The following is a 16,669-nucleotide window of genomic DNA, read 5'->3' on the forward strand; positions in this document are numbered from 1 at the left end:
CATTATTTTAAAGCAGTGTACTGTCGTTAACTGTCGTTATGTACTGTCGTTAAATGTTGAGAAACAGCATGTGATTGCTCTCAATCGTTCACTTCGCATAATTTGGTTTGTAGAAGTAGATAGGCGATTGACTTAGTTTCGTACACAGCCTTACTCTTCACTTTGCTTACAGACTCCGAGTTTAGTATAACCGACTCCCGTGTGCTCTCGTTTGTTCAGTTTAACCCATAGGTCGAGCTCCTTTCTTATATTATGTCCTATTAATGTTACAATGTTTAGGTGGTCTTATATGTAGTCTAGGGGCTCTAATGTTATAGCTAGCGAATGGTTCGTTTGTTATATGGGTCTCTTTATAGATTTAGTTGACTTACACATTAGCCTGTTTATTATGGCAAGTAGTTCCACCCCAAAAAGGGGCCAAATTGCCTCTTCCATTGCAGCTACCCCCAGATTTTGGTTTCATAAGGTTGGCACTTTCTTAGAAAAGGAAGGGGATTTAATCAAATTTTCAATAATAGTGAGTCCTAGCTCACAATCCATTGAAGAAAAATGTTTGGCATTTGGATTGTCCACATACTCCAAAACCCCCTAGATCATGAATTCTCTTACAAAGAAAAATGTAATAAGAGTTTCAATTATGGGTTTTGATGGTCCATTCAACCGTATGAGGAATGCAGTAAAAGATGTTGCTAGGCTCATACCAGGGTAGAAGAAATCTAGGTGATTCACCATATACCACATGACATGATCAGCCCAGATGAGAGAGCCACCACATTTATTGGATACGCAAGCACACCTAAGGAAAGCGCGTTACCGATTCCACCAAACGGAGTTGTAGTTTGCTACTCTTTCTATGCTAGAGTTAAAGCCCCCACGTACCAATAGCAGCATGTTTGAGTTGGAACACTTCCTTGCATCGAGTGTAGATAGCATTGGTGCACAAGGAATGCTAACCTTTTTGCAATTTATTAGTGAAAGTCCTTTGAGAGCTGCTTGTCTACATTTTTCCACTTCCTCTTTTGAGAAAGAACCCCAAAATTTGAGTATATCAACACTTAGAGTGCCAATAGATTCATATTGTTTAGTGTCCATCAAATTCCACCTCCCTAGCAGATCCCTGCAGAGTAGTGAGATTATCTTTTGCTTCTTGTTCCACTGATATAGCAAGTAACGTGGAGACTGCTCTTGTTCTGATGAAGAAAGATAAGTCTTTTTCAACCATGGGAGATCTGTAGTGACCTCCGTAACATTGGTAGAAGATAGAGCTTTTTCAAATTTAGGAAGCCTTCCTTGATGATGATAAACATTGACATCATCATTAGAGATAATTTCATCAATGATATTTCCCATTTTCGTAAGGATAGCATGGGCTTTTGTTATACTTTTATGGCTAGTAGCAAGGATCAATGTCCATTATTCAATGCCCATAGTGTGTAATAGTGTATTATTTCCCAATTCCTTTTCCATCAACTCATGGTTGATGATCTTCTTGTGAATCTCTTTATTGTCAATAAGAGCAAGAGTAGCTTGCACCACAAGACTAGGAATAGGAAGATTATCAAAGTACCCCAAATCAATAAGATCAGTGTGCCACTGTAGAGACATCTAAAGAATAATCACAAGATGTAGTGTTAGGCATATATTTTTGGAATCAAGGTGACCAAAACTTGATGGAAATATTTGTGTGTGCGTTAAGATGAGAACCCCTTAAGAAGGTCAAGAATATATGCACAACACTGAACTGATATGATTAGAGAAAAGTCTATTTATAAAGAACTAGGTTCTTGTGTTACTGCTAGTTGCCTTGAAGATGATGCAATAAATTGACATGCCTTTTGATAGACTTGCTGTCGAGCAGGTTCTTGTGTTACTATCTCCCTTTTTGAGACAAATTCTTGTGTAACTACTCGAGAGGTGGTAGATGAATTCCTTTGTGTACGATCCTCCTACATTGGTGCTTTTGCCTTGTCCTTGCAAGCAGGTTCTTGCTATTCTTGGCATCTTTGTAGAGTAGGTTCTTGTGTGACTACTACTGGTGCATCTGCACTCATTGATGCTTTTGTATTGATAGATTTTGGGCTCCACTTCTGCTTTTGCAATGGAGATGGTCTACATTTAGGATTAGGGCAAGCATGGATGGGTTGTTGATTGCTATGGCGGTTCTTGGGTACCCATATATAAGAGTTTCCAAGGTAATATCCCTGGGCCTCGAGTAGTCTTGTGGGAACCCATTGGTAATGTACCTTCCTTGCTGGATGGCGTTGTCTTCTTCTTTGATGTTGAGGTTTGTTGTTTACATGAGGGGGTAGCTGCTGGCAATGGTGAGAGTTGATGTTTAGAGGAGGGGGTGGCTTCACATGTTGAGGTTTCTTTGGAATCCAAAAATATGATTCATCCTTAAAGTATCCTTGAGCCTTCAATAGACCCTTTCAGACTCATATTTTCTTGGTTGCCTTTTGTCTTTGTCTTCTTCCTTGGTGGCATCCTTGTTGAGGTGGGGCGGTGGAAGTAGTTGTTAATGTTGATCCTTGGCTAGCGATTGGAGCATCTTGAGGGGATGATTGATCACCAAATAACCCTTTGTAAGTGTCTTGGATCCAACTTTTACCAAGAATGGTAGCTTTCGTTAAGGTACCTATAGGAGCTAAAACTTGCAAGGCACAATGTAATTGTCCAAGGAAACATTCAACATTAAAGAACCAATAACCTTACTAGAGGTACCCTCTATGGACTGAATTTCAGAATCACATACTTGAATGCGTACCTGGCTAAGATGTTTTAATGTTTCCCAGGAGATGAGGTTGTGGCTTGCTTGCAAGTCTGCCGTGGCTTATATTTAGCATGTTGCACCTGCTGATGTCAGCTCTACCCAAAGTTAAGATGGAGTCATATGTATCTCATTAGGATCAATGGCATTGTCAATTCCTAGTTCAATTTGATTAGGTAGTACCCTTATGGTGTAAAAAGGTGTAATGAAGTTAAGTTGTTCATCATCAAGGTGCATCGTCTCAGTGCCCTCTGTAGTTGGTAGATCTATTGCTACCAGTGTATGAATCCAATTAAGTGAGTATTCTAGTTTTGGTAAAGGAGCACACCAAGGTTCATCAAGACTCTTCTCATTGTCCTCTTTCTCATATTTTTTATCTAGCTTTACTGGCACAGACCTATTGGTGGTATCCGATTCAGCTGTGCAAATTTATCAACCTAGTGTGAGCTTTTAATGTTTGGAGATTAACCCTCACTACTTGCTAATCTTTCCTTAGATAAATGTTGTTGGAGTGCCAATCATGGATCAATCATGCCATATGCAAGAAGTCTTCTTCAGACATCCGTTGCATTAGGGTGGATCCCTCTGTTAAAGTGCATGTCACACCTTCTTCATCTACCCTTTCAAGTATTTGCAAGGTTTTTGAGGATGGAGTAGTTATCTCATGTCTTGGATGAATTATATCGGCACTATTGGTTACCTTGAGCCTTTGCTCACATTCCTCTTGCCCCTTTTGTAACAATTTTTGAGCCTCGGTGAGACCTTGTTTCCCCACCCATGGGTTGGGATATTCACAGTGACCCTTAGGTGATATGGCTTGGACATGGGTTGAAGCCATTATCGTTGCCTCATTTGCCTCATGTGGTTGCTTGTTAATGTTACCGTTTTATAAGGTAGCACCAAAGGAGGAGGCTGGGTCTTCATCTGATCCATCTTGGATGATGACCTTATTTTGTGGAGGCATCATAGGGGCTTCTAAGGTGGAGGGTCTTAATTGTGAGTCTTCAAGGTTACTCCTTTGCCCCCTTTTGGGACCCTTGTGAGAATGTGGGTCCAAATCCATCCTCAGAGGATTGTCTATCATCAAAGAATTGGTACGATGGGGGTTGATTGCCATTAGGTATTGTGGGACTTGGTTCCCTGAGTATTTCTTCTGACATCGATGGTTGGGTCAGCATTTGAGGCTCTATCATTGCCCTAGTCTTCCCAATTTTTGCCTCTCCGTTTGAAAGTGTCTTTTAAATTCTATTTGAAGTAGGTCCCATGTGGCGCGCTCTTCCACGAGAAGGTCTAGGTACCATTCAGACACTTCATTAGTTAAGGCCATGGGAAACCAAGCCACCTTGGTTTCATGGGATTGATCTCCACCTGCTTGACATGCGGCATCAAAATGCTGGAGGGATCGGGCTGGATCTCCCCTACCATTATATTTGGGAAGTTTCAATTTTCCCAAGGGGCGTCTGCCTTGATTGTTATTATTTCATCGATTAAAAAAATTGTCAGCCTCTGCATCGAGGTCGATATCCCCATCATTGTCGCGATGGCGTCCGGCCATGTTGGGGCATGGAGAAGTTAAAGGGAGTGATTGAATCTCAAGGGGGATTCGGGGTAGAGGATTGTCGGGGGCGGTGGTTGCAGTGGAGTTGTATGCAGATTTGGTGAGCGGTGGAGTCGGAGGCATTGGCTGGAACGTAGCTGCATGCAGATTGGGCGAGATTTGCCAAGGGTGTCTTTGCCACAAGTGCGAGTGTGGATGAAGTTTTGTGGGGAGGGTTAGAGTGGTGTTAGTTTGTGTAGAGACCGTCATGTTAATAATGTGCCTAAGATTGTCCTACGTGTGTAGGGAAATGTGCTGGTGCAGACGGATCGTTAAATGGAGGTCACAATGTGAAGATATGAGCGAATTTGTGCGAAATGAGGCCCACATGGGGGCACAAATGAGCGAGTGCTAGGGAGGCCGAAATGGTGTGGAATGGGCTGGAAAAATACCCGTAGCATGGTGTTTCTGTGTGTGAAATCTGGGTTCAAATGGGGTTCAGTTTGGGTCCCAAACGGATGAGTTATGAGGGGTTAAAGTAGGGGTAAAATTCGCTTGTTTGGAGGGGGGGTCCTAAGGGTGGTGTGAATGGACTTTAAGTCCAACTGAGGGGTTTGAACCAAGTTAATCTAGTTAGATTAACTAACCTATATCCTCCCAGTTACTATAACTGGGAGGTTAATCTAACTAAGTTCACTAACTACAATTAGTTACTAACTGAAGGTTAGTTAGACTAACCTAGCTATTAGTAACTAACCTAGGTTAACTAGCCTAGGGTTAGGTTTAGAGTAGTTTTTTTTTTTTTGGGACTCTGTGTGGGGGGGGATGTTGCGGCGATCGCCCAGGGGGGGTGGTGGTTTTGCGCAGTGGCGAGGGGGTGGGGGGGTGGTTTCGCATGGGGGGAGGGGGGGAAAGGGTAGAGGGAAGGAGAGGGAGGTCGAGGGGAGGGGAAGGGGGGGTGTAGACAGAGGGGAGGGGAAGGGGGGGCGAAGACAGAGGGGAGGGGAGGGAGGTCGAGGGCACGGGGAGGGTGGAGGGGAAGGGGGTGGCAGGGGTGAGCAGGCAGTGACGGGGTTGCTTGGCACGGGGAGGAGGGCGGCGCTGGCGAGGCGAGCATTGTCGATACACTGCCTTGGGGCAGGCGTTGCCCTTGGCAGCAAGGGCCTTAAGGCCCTTGCTTAGTAGGTTAGTGTAGGGAGTGGCCGACGAAGGGGGGTAGAGAGAGAGAGAGAGAGAGAGAGAGAGAGAGAGAGAGAGAGAGAGAGAGAGAGAGGGAGGGAGGGAGGGAAACAGAGAGAGAGAGAGAGAGAAAGAGAGAGAAAGAAAGAGAGGGGGAGGGAAAGAGAGAGAGAGAGAGAGAGAGAGAGAGAGAGAGAGAGGGGGGGGGGGGAGGGGGTGGTGGAGATGGAGGGGGGAGGGGGGGAAGGGGGTGGCGGAGATGGAGGGGGGGAGGTGGTGGTGGAAATGGAGGGGGGAGGGGGGGAGGGGGGGAGGTGGTGGAGATGGAGGGGGGAGGGGTTGGTGGAGATGGAGGGCAGAGGGGGGGAGGAGATGGAGGGGGGAGGGGGAGGTGGTGGTGGTGGAAGGGGGGAGGGGGTGATGGTGGAGGGGGGGGGGGGCAGAGAGAAGAAAAAAACTTGACGGGCGAAAAACTTTGACAGAAATCCAAAGGGAGAAAGAGGTGGTCACTTGAACGCTCTCCAAGTCTTTCTGGATGTAGCGTGATTGTTGAGGACCAATGGACGGTGGGTGGATGGCTAGGTTATTGCTACGAGATGGGCTCAAAGTCACTTACCATGTGAGGATGGGAGTAGGGTGGTGGTCGATGGAGAGGGAGGAGTGTCTTGTGTAGGGCTTGGAATGAAGAAGAGGATGGAGGCAAGATGTGAAAGATGAAGAATGAGGGGGTGCAGTGGGTTTTTATAGGAAATGGATTTAGGTTTAGGGTTAAACCCTAAACTCCTCCTGAGCCATAACTTTTTATGGATAGCTCGATTTGCTCTTCTGTAAAAAGGTGAAATCATCAAAATTGCAAGCTCTATGCATTCGCATCCACTACCTAGCTTGATTGTTTATCAAGTGGCTTCTATTTAAGAAAATAAGAAAATTTCTTACAGTAGTAACCTAAGGTAGATGCTTGGGGTTGATATGTTTGGCTAGAAATGGAAAAAATTTTACTCTCCTTGTTGCTCTTGAGTGTTATGTGTAAGAAAGTTCAGAGTAGTTTGTTTTTTTTTACACATACCTGTGTATGTTTACTCGTTACTTGAGATGCTAGTCTCCCCGACAGTGGTGCCAAATGTTTGCTCTTTCCTATGGCTTTTGCAGGAAGAGCAAGGTATTCTCAATGTGCAAGGTTTCGAGGCTTTTTGTCACCTAAAAATATATTGGGGTTGTGGTTTGTAGTATACGTGTAGCTTAGGACCTCGAGTTGTGTTCCGGTGAGAGACATAGGCTTAAGTGTGGTAAGCAAATATAGTGCATGCATGTGTAAAAGGAACATGTATCATCATGGTTGAGGTAATGAAGGCCTTCGTCTTCATTGGGTGTTGCAGGGTTTAGGAGGAGTTTAAGGGTTAGAAGGAGGTTCCAAGGTTTAGAAGGAGGTTCTAGAGCTCAGAAGAAGTTCAAGGGTTAGAAGGAGGTTCCAAGAGAAGGAGGTTCAAGGGATAGAAGGAGGTTCCAGGGTTTAGAGAGAGGTTCGAGGGTTAGAAGGAGGATCCAAGGTTCAGGGTAGAGTACATGGTGGAGAACTCGTCTCCCTCGTAGATCATGTAGGTTAACGGTTAAGGAACTAAGGGTTTAGGGGGAGCATAGGTGTGGGAGAGGAAGAAGGCATAAGAGCATGGGGGAAATAAGAGAGGCAGGAGGAGGAGGAGGAGGAGGAGGAGGAGGAGGGAGGAGGAGGAGGAAGAGGGAGGAGGATAAGGGAGGAGGAGGAGGGAGTGTTGAGATATCGAGCTCCACTCGTGATATGCCAGGGTGACTGTTGTGCATTTATGTCATCGACTTGTTAGCTGCAGATGCGGTTGGTACACCACCCATGAATAATAGCTGGATGATAGCTATCCTTATGTACTCTAGTTCGTGGCTCAGTTAGTATGCACTTGGGCTAAGTCGATCTTTTGGCATTGATTTTGTAAGGCCATTCAAGATAAGGCCTACATTCATCAGGCGTGTGAAGAGATGCTTCGATGCATGGAGAGCCACTATAGCTCTAACTCAGCCGTGTTCCATGAGCTCGCTCAAGACTCCTCTTTGTAAGTCATTGGAGCCTCTACTGACTAGAGAAGTTGCTCTATGTGCCTGTGGGCTAAGGCTTGCTGGAGGCCTTGTTGTCGCCAGTGGCACTAAGCCTGCTAGCCGGCTTGTTGGCTTAGCAAAGTTGTTGGCTCTGCATTGTTGATGGAGTTTCACCCGTGGAAACCTGAAGAAGTTGTTGCTAGAGTTTTTATTTGCTAGCCTATGGGCTGCCTTCAAGGCCTTTGAAGTTTGGAGGCATCGTTGGAACCTCCTTGTCTATTGGCACGATAGAAGGCCGAGTTGATAGAAGTCGTAGAAGCCTCGTTGCTTTGGTATTGCATTGAAAGCTCTCCTGTCACACAGAATTGTTCTCATACAACCTCTCCTTTCAAAAATAATAGAGAAAAGCCTCCCTCTCTCTCTCTCTCTTGAACAATCAACTCAAAGAATCTCTCCTCTATTTATCTCTCATAAATCTCTGCGGGAAACACTCAAAGAACTCTCTCTTTCAAGGAGGGAATGAATGGACAAAAATTCTCAATAGATGAAAACTTCTCTCAATGGAAGATAATGAAATGTGATCACAATCACTTGAGAACTCTCAATCGATCTCTCACACTCTCTCAAGGATTGCAATGCCTCAACGAAAGGCAGGACCATGCTTTGATACCATGACAAAATATGAAGAGGGGAGAGGAGAACAAGGGCAATGAGGAGAGAGGGCACAGTTATAGAGCACACCACAAATGACTAATTGTACACTAGATTTAGTTGAAAATGTATACAAACCCGTTTAGGGGTAGGGGTAGGGCATCCAATCCTTTCCTTTATAGCACTCTATTGGGTTAGTGCTATGCACATATGATCACATGATGTTGAGCATGGTTTCTCAACACCCTCACTGCCTCCAATCTTTCTTGGACCTCATGGAATTGAGTCTTTGTAACTACCACATTATTGGAGTCCTGCATTTCCTCCCACACAGTCAATATCGGATGCTCCAAAGTGTTTGCAGGTGCAAAATCTGTGCACCTATCCAATCCCTCTTTTGGATAGCCTAATTTGATACTACTCTCCCAAATGGAGAGTGTGTAAAGAATAAGGGAGAGAGATAGGAGACTCAAGTTCAGCTTTCTTCACAACACACAAAAGAGAGAGGACACAAGGTTGGAGGGTGAAGCCTTTCTTCACTTTTGCACACAACAACAATACAATAGAAGAGGGAAATACCCTATATGTCAAAACCTAGAATACGTGGTTCATATGTGAACCCAAACCAAAAACATACGTGGTAGTCTAACTACACCACGAGTACAACTAACATAGGCGGTGACATAAATGATAGTCATCCAGGAGATATGTCGGGGATAGAGCTTGATATCTCAACACTCCCCCTCAAGCTCAAATCCATCTCACGTACACCAAGCAAGCTCCTAAATCTGTGAAGCTTCTCGGTACCCAATGCCTTCGTAAAAATATCAGCCACCTGCTCCTCAGTGCTGACATAGACAAGATCAATCTCACCAGCTAGAACCTTCTCTCTCACAAAGTGATAATGCACCTCAATGTGCTTCGTTCTAGCATGATAAACTGGGTTATTAGCAAGCATGATGCTGCTAATGTTGTCACAATGAATGACAACTGCTGCATGAACTGACTGTCCCATATCTGCAAGTAGCTTCCGTAACCAAGCTACCTCACATGCAGCCATTGCTGCACCCCTGTACTCTGCCTCTGTGCTCGACAAGGAACTGTTGGCTGCTTCTTGCTGGTCCAACTGATGGCACCACTCCCAAGGGAAAACATAAAACCACTAGTAGATCTCCTGTCTGAGACACTACCAGCCCAGTCAGCATCTGTGTATCCATGTACCTGTAATGCACACCCAGCTTCATAAAACAGTCCATAATGCAATGTGGACTTCACATACCGTAGTATGCGCCTAGCCGCATCCAAATGTGGCTTCCTTGGTGCCTGCATAAACTGACTCACCAGCCCCACAGCATAGCTCAAATCTGGTCTGGTTATAGTCATGTAAATCAAGCTACCTACTATGCGCCTGTACATAGTAATATCTTCAAGAAGCTCACCTATCTCTGCATTGAGCTTCACATTCTGCTCCAATGGAACAGAAATAGGCTTACAGCCTGTCATCCCATATTTGGACAGCATGTCCAAACCGTATTGCCTTTGCAACAGCCATATCCCACTCGGGGATCTAATAACCTCAATGCCCAAGAAGTAACGCAGCTCTCCCAAATCCTTCATCTCAAATTTCTGCTTCAACAGCAGCTTCACTTCATTAATGTCTGCATCACTATCACCTGTAATAATCAAGTCATCAACATAGATGACTATAAGCACAATCCCTCTGTTTGTCCTTTTCACATAAAGTGAAAAATCTGAATTGGAAATCTGAAATCCAATAGTGACAAGATATTGTCCTATCTTGTCTGACCATGCCCTCGGCGCCTGTTTTAAGCCATACAAGGCTTTGCGCAACCTGCATACAAAATCAGGGTGTGCTTTATCCTCATAACCTTCTGGCTGCATCATATAAACCTCTTCCTGCAAGTCACCATGCAAGAAGGCATTTTTAACATCCATCTGATGCAAAGACCATCCCTTTGCAGCAGCCATAGCAATTACTGCTCTCACAGTTGCCATCCTTGCAATTGGGCTGAAAGTTTCCTCATAGTCAATTCCATATGTCTGTGCAAAACCTTTGGCAACCAATCTTGCCTTGTGCCTGCTAACAGACCCATCAGCATTGTGCTTTACTTTGTAAACCCACTTGCAGCCAATAGCCTTCTTATCATGAGGCAAAGGCATCAAATCCCAAGTGTGGTTTGCATCCAAGGCAGCCATCTCTTCATCCATAGCTGCTTCCCAATTTTTATGCCCTGCTGCATCCTCAAAACATGTGGGCTCTGGCTCCTCTAGAACCTTGACCATATAAGCATAGTGATGTGCTGTATACCCATCATATCTCAGCCTGTCAACTGGATACTTAATATGAGTGGACCTCCGTACAACTGGATCAGTTGCAGGCGTCTTTAAATCATGCCTGCTTTTCCTTGCACTAGGTGTAACAACAGAAGGAATCCCAAGTTCCTCATCAAGGCTCATTTTAGAGCCGCTTGACTCTCCATCAACATGAGAGCTACCAGCAGACACATCAAATACTGGAGCATGGTCCACTTTTTCTTTTCCCTTATGTGATACCTGCACAACACTATCAGGACTGCCATGTGACGATTCACTAGATCTCGATCTCCCTGTCCATGCATTAGATCCACTAGTAGAGGACTCTCTGGGTCCACTCAAGGCTTGAGATTGCTGCTCTGCATTTATTGCAGCATTCCCATTTCCTGCATCTGCATCTCCTACCATAACAGTTGGTGCATACCAGCTGCTCATTTCATCAAAAACAACATCTCTGCTCACTTGCATTTTGCGAGTGGAAGGGTTATAACAGCGATACCCTTTCTGGTGCTGAGCATATCCAATAAAGATGCATTTTTCTGCCTTTGGATCTAGCTTGGTTCTCTTCTCATCAGGAACATGAACATACGCTATGCAACCAAATACCTTCAAGTGAGAAATATCTGGTTTTTGGCCTGTATACATTTCTTCAGGCGTCATGCCATGGACAGCTGCAGTGGGGGTTCTGTTCATAATATAAACAGCAGTTGCTACTGCTTCAGCCCAAAAATAATCAGGCATGTTTTTCTCATTTAGGATCGCCCGTCCTACTTCTGCAATATGCCTGTTCTTCCTTTCTGCAACCCCATTCTGCTGAGGGGTAGACCTGCATGAGTACTTCCTTTGAATTCCCTGTTCTTTCAGATATTCACAAAATTCTTCTGAAAAGTACTCTCCCCCTCCATCAGATCTTGGCACTTTAATATGCACACCTTTCTCTTTTTCAACCATGGCCTTAAAAGCCTTGAAATGGCTGAACACTTCACTTTTGTGCTTCATAAAATAAATCCACACCTTCCTAGTGTAGTCATCAATAAACGTCACATAATAATGGCATCCACCAATAGAAGCACCTTTGGTTGTCCAAACATCTGAATGGATCACTTCCAAAGGTCTTCTGCTCACCTTAGCATTTTTGGGAAATGCATGTCTGGCCTGCTTACCCATTTGGCATGCTTCACATACCTTTTGCATTCCCTCAACTCTGAATTTAGGCAAACCTGCAACAATGTTTTTCGTTTGCATAGATTTCAGCCTTTGTATATTCACGTGCCCAATGCGCTTGTGCCATATCTCAATATCTGCAATGACACCTCTCCCATGCGCAAACATAGCAGCTTTCACCTCAGGCATATCAACATCCAAGGTGAACATTCTTCCATTTTTGTTGCCTTTTGCAACCAAGCGGCATTTATTTTTCAAGTCCTCAACAAAGCATCCATCAGGATTAAATCTAACCTGCAGACCTTGCTCAACCATCTGGCCAACTGAAACCAGGTTCTTAGTGATTTTTGGAACATGAAGTACATCTGCCAAGTACTTTGTTTTGCCATCCTGCATAGCCAATGGCACTTTACCAACCTGCGTAATTGGGTGCGCAGTATCATCACCTGTTTCAACATAACCTGGCTTATCCAAATTTCTGACATCATGAAACCACTCACCATGACTGGTCATGTGGTTAGAGGCACCTGAATCAACATACCAAACATCATTGCAAGCTGCAGATCTCCTGACATGGAGTTAACCATATGCTGCATCACAAAAAGGTGCTCATTTCTGTCGTCACCATGCCCACTTGATGATGCATAGTTGCTTTGCTGCAACTTCCCACTTTTGATGTCATTCTGTTTTTTATAGCATGTATTCTCCTTGTGTCCAGGCTTTCCACAATAATAGCATTCTGTGCTGCTATTTACTTGCTGGTTCCTTTGCCATGAACCACGGCCTCTTTGGCTCCCCCTGCCTCTAGAACTACCACGTCCTCCTCCATAGGACTGGTTTTCCTGTTGTTGCTGTTGGTTCTGATTTCCTGCACGGCCACCAGAACGGCCTCTTCCTCTACCCCTGCCTCTACCTGTATTCGAGTAGAAAGCAGTCTCTTGAGAAGTTGAGGTGGCTGAACCACCATTCCTTTGCTCTTCACTCAGCAAGAGAGCAATAAGTTCCTGAAAATCAGGAAATGTTTCACGGACTCCAATGGATGTCCGAAATTGTGCATAATCTTTCCCAAGACCATTCAAGGTCACGGACACTAAGTCCTCATCATCAACAGGTGCTCCAATGGAGGCAAGAGAATCTGCAAGGCCTTTCACCTTCAAGGAATACTCATTTATATTCATATTTTTCCTTTGCACATTGTGCAACTCCTGCTTTAGCTGCATCTTTCATGCTTTGGTATTTGTGCTATACAGCTTCACCAATGTATCCCATGCCTCCTTAGGCGTCTCTAGATCCTGTATATGCACAATCATAGGATCTGAAATGCTAACGGACAGCCAATACAGGCATTTTCTGGCTTTTTCATGCCATTCTTTAAAGGCCTTCAATTCAGCAGGAGTGGGAGCAGCACCCAAAACTGGTTCTGCAGTTTCACCACTGATGTAATCCCAAACTCCCTTTCCCATAAAGAAGTTTGTCATCCTGAACTTCCATGCTTGGAAGTTGTTCTTGTCAAGCTTCTCACTGACAATGGTAGACAGATTCTCAGACATTTTACAAATCACGAATTGCAATAGCAACCTGTAAACACAGCAAATGCCTCAGAAGGGCAAATAGCAAAACTTCTGCAAAGAGCCTCACAGGGGCAGATCTGCAACACTGACGAAAGTGGTATTTCACCACACAGTCACTTCCTCGTGACGATTTTGCATCAATAGGCAACAGGCATGAATTTGCAACTCCCAATATCTCTGCACATAGGCATACGATGCAATTTCTGTGGCACCTTTCCACCGACTAGCCGCGCGGTGGTCGCACAGCAAAAACAGGGCCTTTTTCTGAGTGCTTGCGAAGAACTTCCGCCTTCAAAACGGGCCCCGAAACGGCCTCAAATCAGAAAAATAAAGTCACCAAGGGCTTCGCCTAGTCCCGCAGCATATACTGCGCTCTCGCCGCACCGCGAAGGGCCTCTCAATCTGAAGCAGTGCACTCCTGCACTTCTGGCTGTGCTACCTGCAGAGATTTGCTCCCAAACTCGAAATAGGAAAGCTACACTGGTCCTCTTACCAGGACACCACAAACTTGGCTAGCTTTCTTGAGCTCCTTACCACGAACAAGGCTCTGATACCATGTAAAGAATAAGGGAGAGAGATAGGAGACTCAAGTTCAGCTTTCTTCACAACACACAAAAGAGAGAGGACACAAGGTTGGAGGGTGAAGCCTTTCTTCACTTTTGCACACAACAACAATACAATAGAAGAGGGAAATACCCTATATGTCAAAACCTAGAATACGTGGTTCATATGTGAACCCAAACCAAAAACATACGTGGTAGTCTAACTACACCACGAGTACAACTAACATAGGCGGTGACATAAATGATAGTCATCCAGGAGATATGTCGGGGATAGAGCTTGATATCTCAACAGAGTGCCCCTAGTACTTCATCTTATCTCAACCTTTTGATGTATTCAATGTTAATAAAAAACATATATTCTCTATTTTCAATCAAAACATATGGAAGGGTTTGCATCAAAACCTCATCCATCATACATTCCTCGTCTCCTTCCTCTTCTTCCTTTTTTGGCTATCCCATGGGTGATGTTCTGCTTGCTTCTTTGGGCACCATAGCCACCTCTGTGTGCGCTCCACTTATGTTGTGTGTTTTTCCTTGTCCAATGTTGCACTGGACCACTCTAGAGCAAGGGCAAATTTTGAAAACAGCATTGAGATTCTCTTCAACTTCACATTCTTGTTGTGCTGCTAGAAGAATCTAGGTGGCTTTACCTTGATGAATGGAGGTACATCTACGTCCTACATTTCTAGAAGAATTACACAATCGACTATTTCCAAGGATACAAAATGGATTCCCATAGGACCCGCTTGTAGATCTAACTCTTCATCCTTTGAAATTCTTATAAAATGTTTTGGACTAAGGGATTTACAAATTCTCTACAACCTATGCCCAAAAACACTATCAAGGTGGTGACAATGAGGAGATTGATGGGAACCCATTGTACTCTATCTATGTCTAGCCGAATCATGGGAACCCATTGTACTCTATCTATGTCTAGTCGAATCATGTAAGGCTTAATTTTTTATGTGATGTAATATACCACATCTTTGAAAAGATTCAGGTTCTTGTGGACTGTGCCAATGACATCTATCTCATGATCAAAAATATCATACACCTCCTCTCTACTCAAGCAACAAGTAGAAGCGATGAAGTCATGGTATGCCTCATGGGGTGTGGCCATTGGAGGTTTGTAGAAGATGAAAAGAGCAAGGAGAGGTTGTCTCAAAGGTGAGCAAAATAAAGGCTATGTTCATACTATGGCCCTTTATATAGTTGACTTCAGACACTTTAAAGACCCTTAAAAGTCTACTACAATTTAGGTAATCAAGTATTTGACAATGTAATATATTGTCTTATTTTTTAATAGATCTAGTTCAAAATCCATCACCATGATTAGATGCGATAAATCATGAGGATAATTTAGCACAATCAGTGTTTTAAAAGATTCATAAATATAATGTGGCCTCATTGCATAGAATCCATAAATTGTGAACTAAAAAACTACTAATTTTATTGTGTTAGTACTGTAAGAAAATTATACAACGTCTGTGCTCAACAGATAACAGAATCTTATATACAAGAGAGAAACTAGATAGTATGGAGAATAAAAAATTTGATTACTGTAGAACTGATACAATAGATGGCACTGCCTCCCAACCGTGCGCTTCTGTGAAAGAAGCTTCGACGGCGTGCTGGAAACAGTAGAAGACGAAGGCTGGATGCTAAGGAATCAGGGTTGCTGTAGCCAGTGATGAAATGGGCTTCACGGGCTTGCTCTTATATAGCCACCAATCGTAGTCGGTTAGGCTCAAATTGGTGGCTGACCTAGTCCGGCCAAAACCGTCGACTGGGGGTCAGAAATAGGCCACCGACCATACGATAGAACCGGTGCGCAAAACAGAGCAACTGACCTATGGTCACCGTTCAGCCCAGAGCCATCTGGGATCATCTGAGGCTCCAAACGGGCCCCGCAACCCGAGAGTGGGCTGCCTCGGGAAATGCTCTGTCTACCCTTAGTGCGGTTAGTCAAGGGATGCCTTCCCACACTTGCATGTAGCCTAGTTGGTGGTGTGCCAACTCTATCTAAAGCCGTCCAGCCATCAGGCCACACATGGCCCCCATCTGGTGTCCAAACCAGGACCTACCGGATAACCGAGCTACTCAAATGCCTTCTCCTCATATGGGGGGCTTACAAGTAGAGTTAGCTGGTTCCCGCGTAGCTACACGAGAGTGGAGCATTGATATCTAACAAGTACAAATGACATCACACTTAATAAAAACTATTACATTTATTCAAACACTATTACAACACACTTCTAAAACTATATCATATTTTTAAAACTATTACAACACACTTCAAAAACTACTAATTTTATTAAGTATAGACGCATTGCTAGTAGATTTGACATCACACTTTAAAAACTATTACATTTTTTCAATACCAGTATGAATGGCCAAATTACAAGGAGGCTCCCATATGAGCATTGATGTTCCTTTGAGTCACCTTTTCACTATCTTCCCATTTAGTGTAAAGAAAAATCACTATCATCAAAGGTGACAACAATGTATTCATGAATGTGCTTCAAGCTCCAACTATCTGTGACCTCAAGATATTGGATTTCCCCATTAATCATATGTATCTCTACCTCTTTGGTGTCCACTACATCACAATCCATAGGTATCCATGTGCCATGATTATTTTTCCAACGTCTATAAGAATATCTCATGTAGCAAATACTCTGCACTACTTGATATCTTATTACTATACCTTCTTTGGTAAGTATACATCAAAAAAGGTATCCCTTCTGCAAACCCTTCCTAACATCCCACATTGGGTATAGAAGATTGACAAGAAATTACTTTGCTAAGTGTTTGCATAGTACCCACATGGTCTTTGTTC

The sequence above is a fragment of the Dipteris shenzhenensis genome, chromosome 27 (genome assembly GCF_047967505.1).
Source record: "Dipteris shenzhenensis isolate YYH24624 ecotype China chromosome 27, Dip_SZ_1.0, whole genome shotgun sequence".
In the NCBI taxonomy this organism is placed as follows: domain Eukaryota; kingdom Viridiplantae; phylum Streptophyta; class Polypodiopsida; order Gleicheniales; family Dipteridaceae; genus Dipteris; species Dipteris shenzhenensis.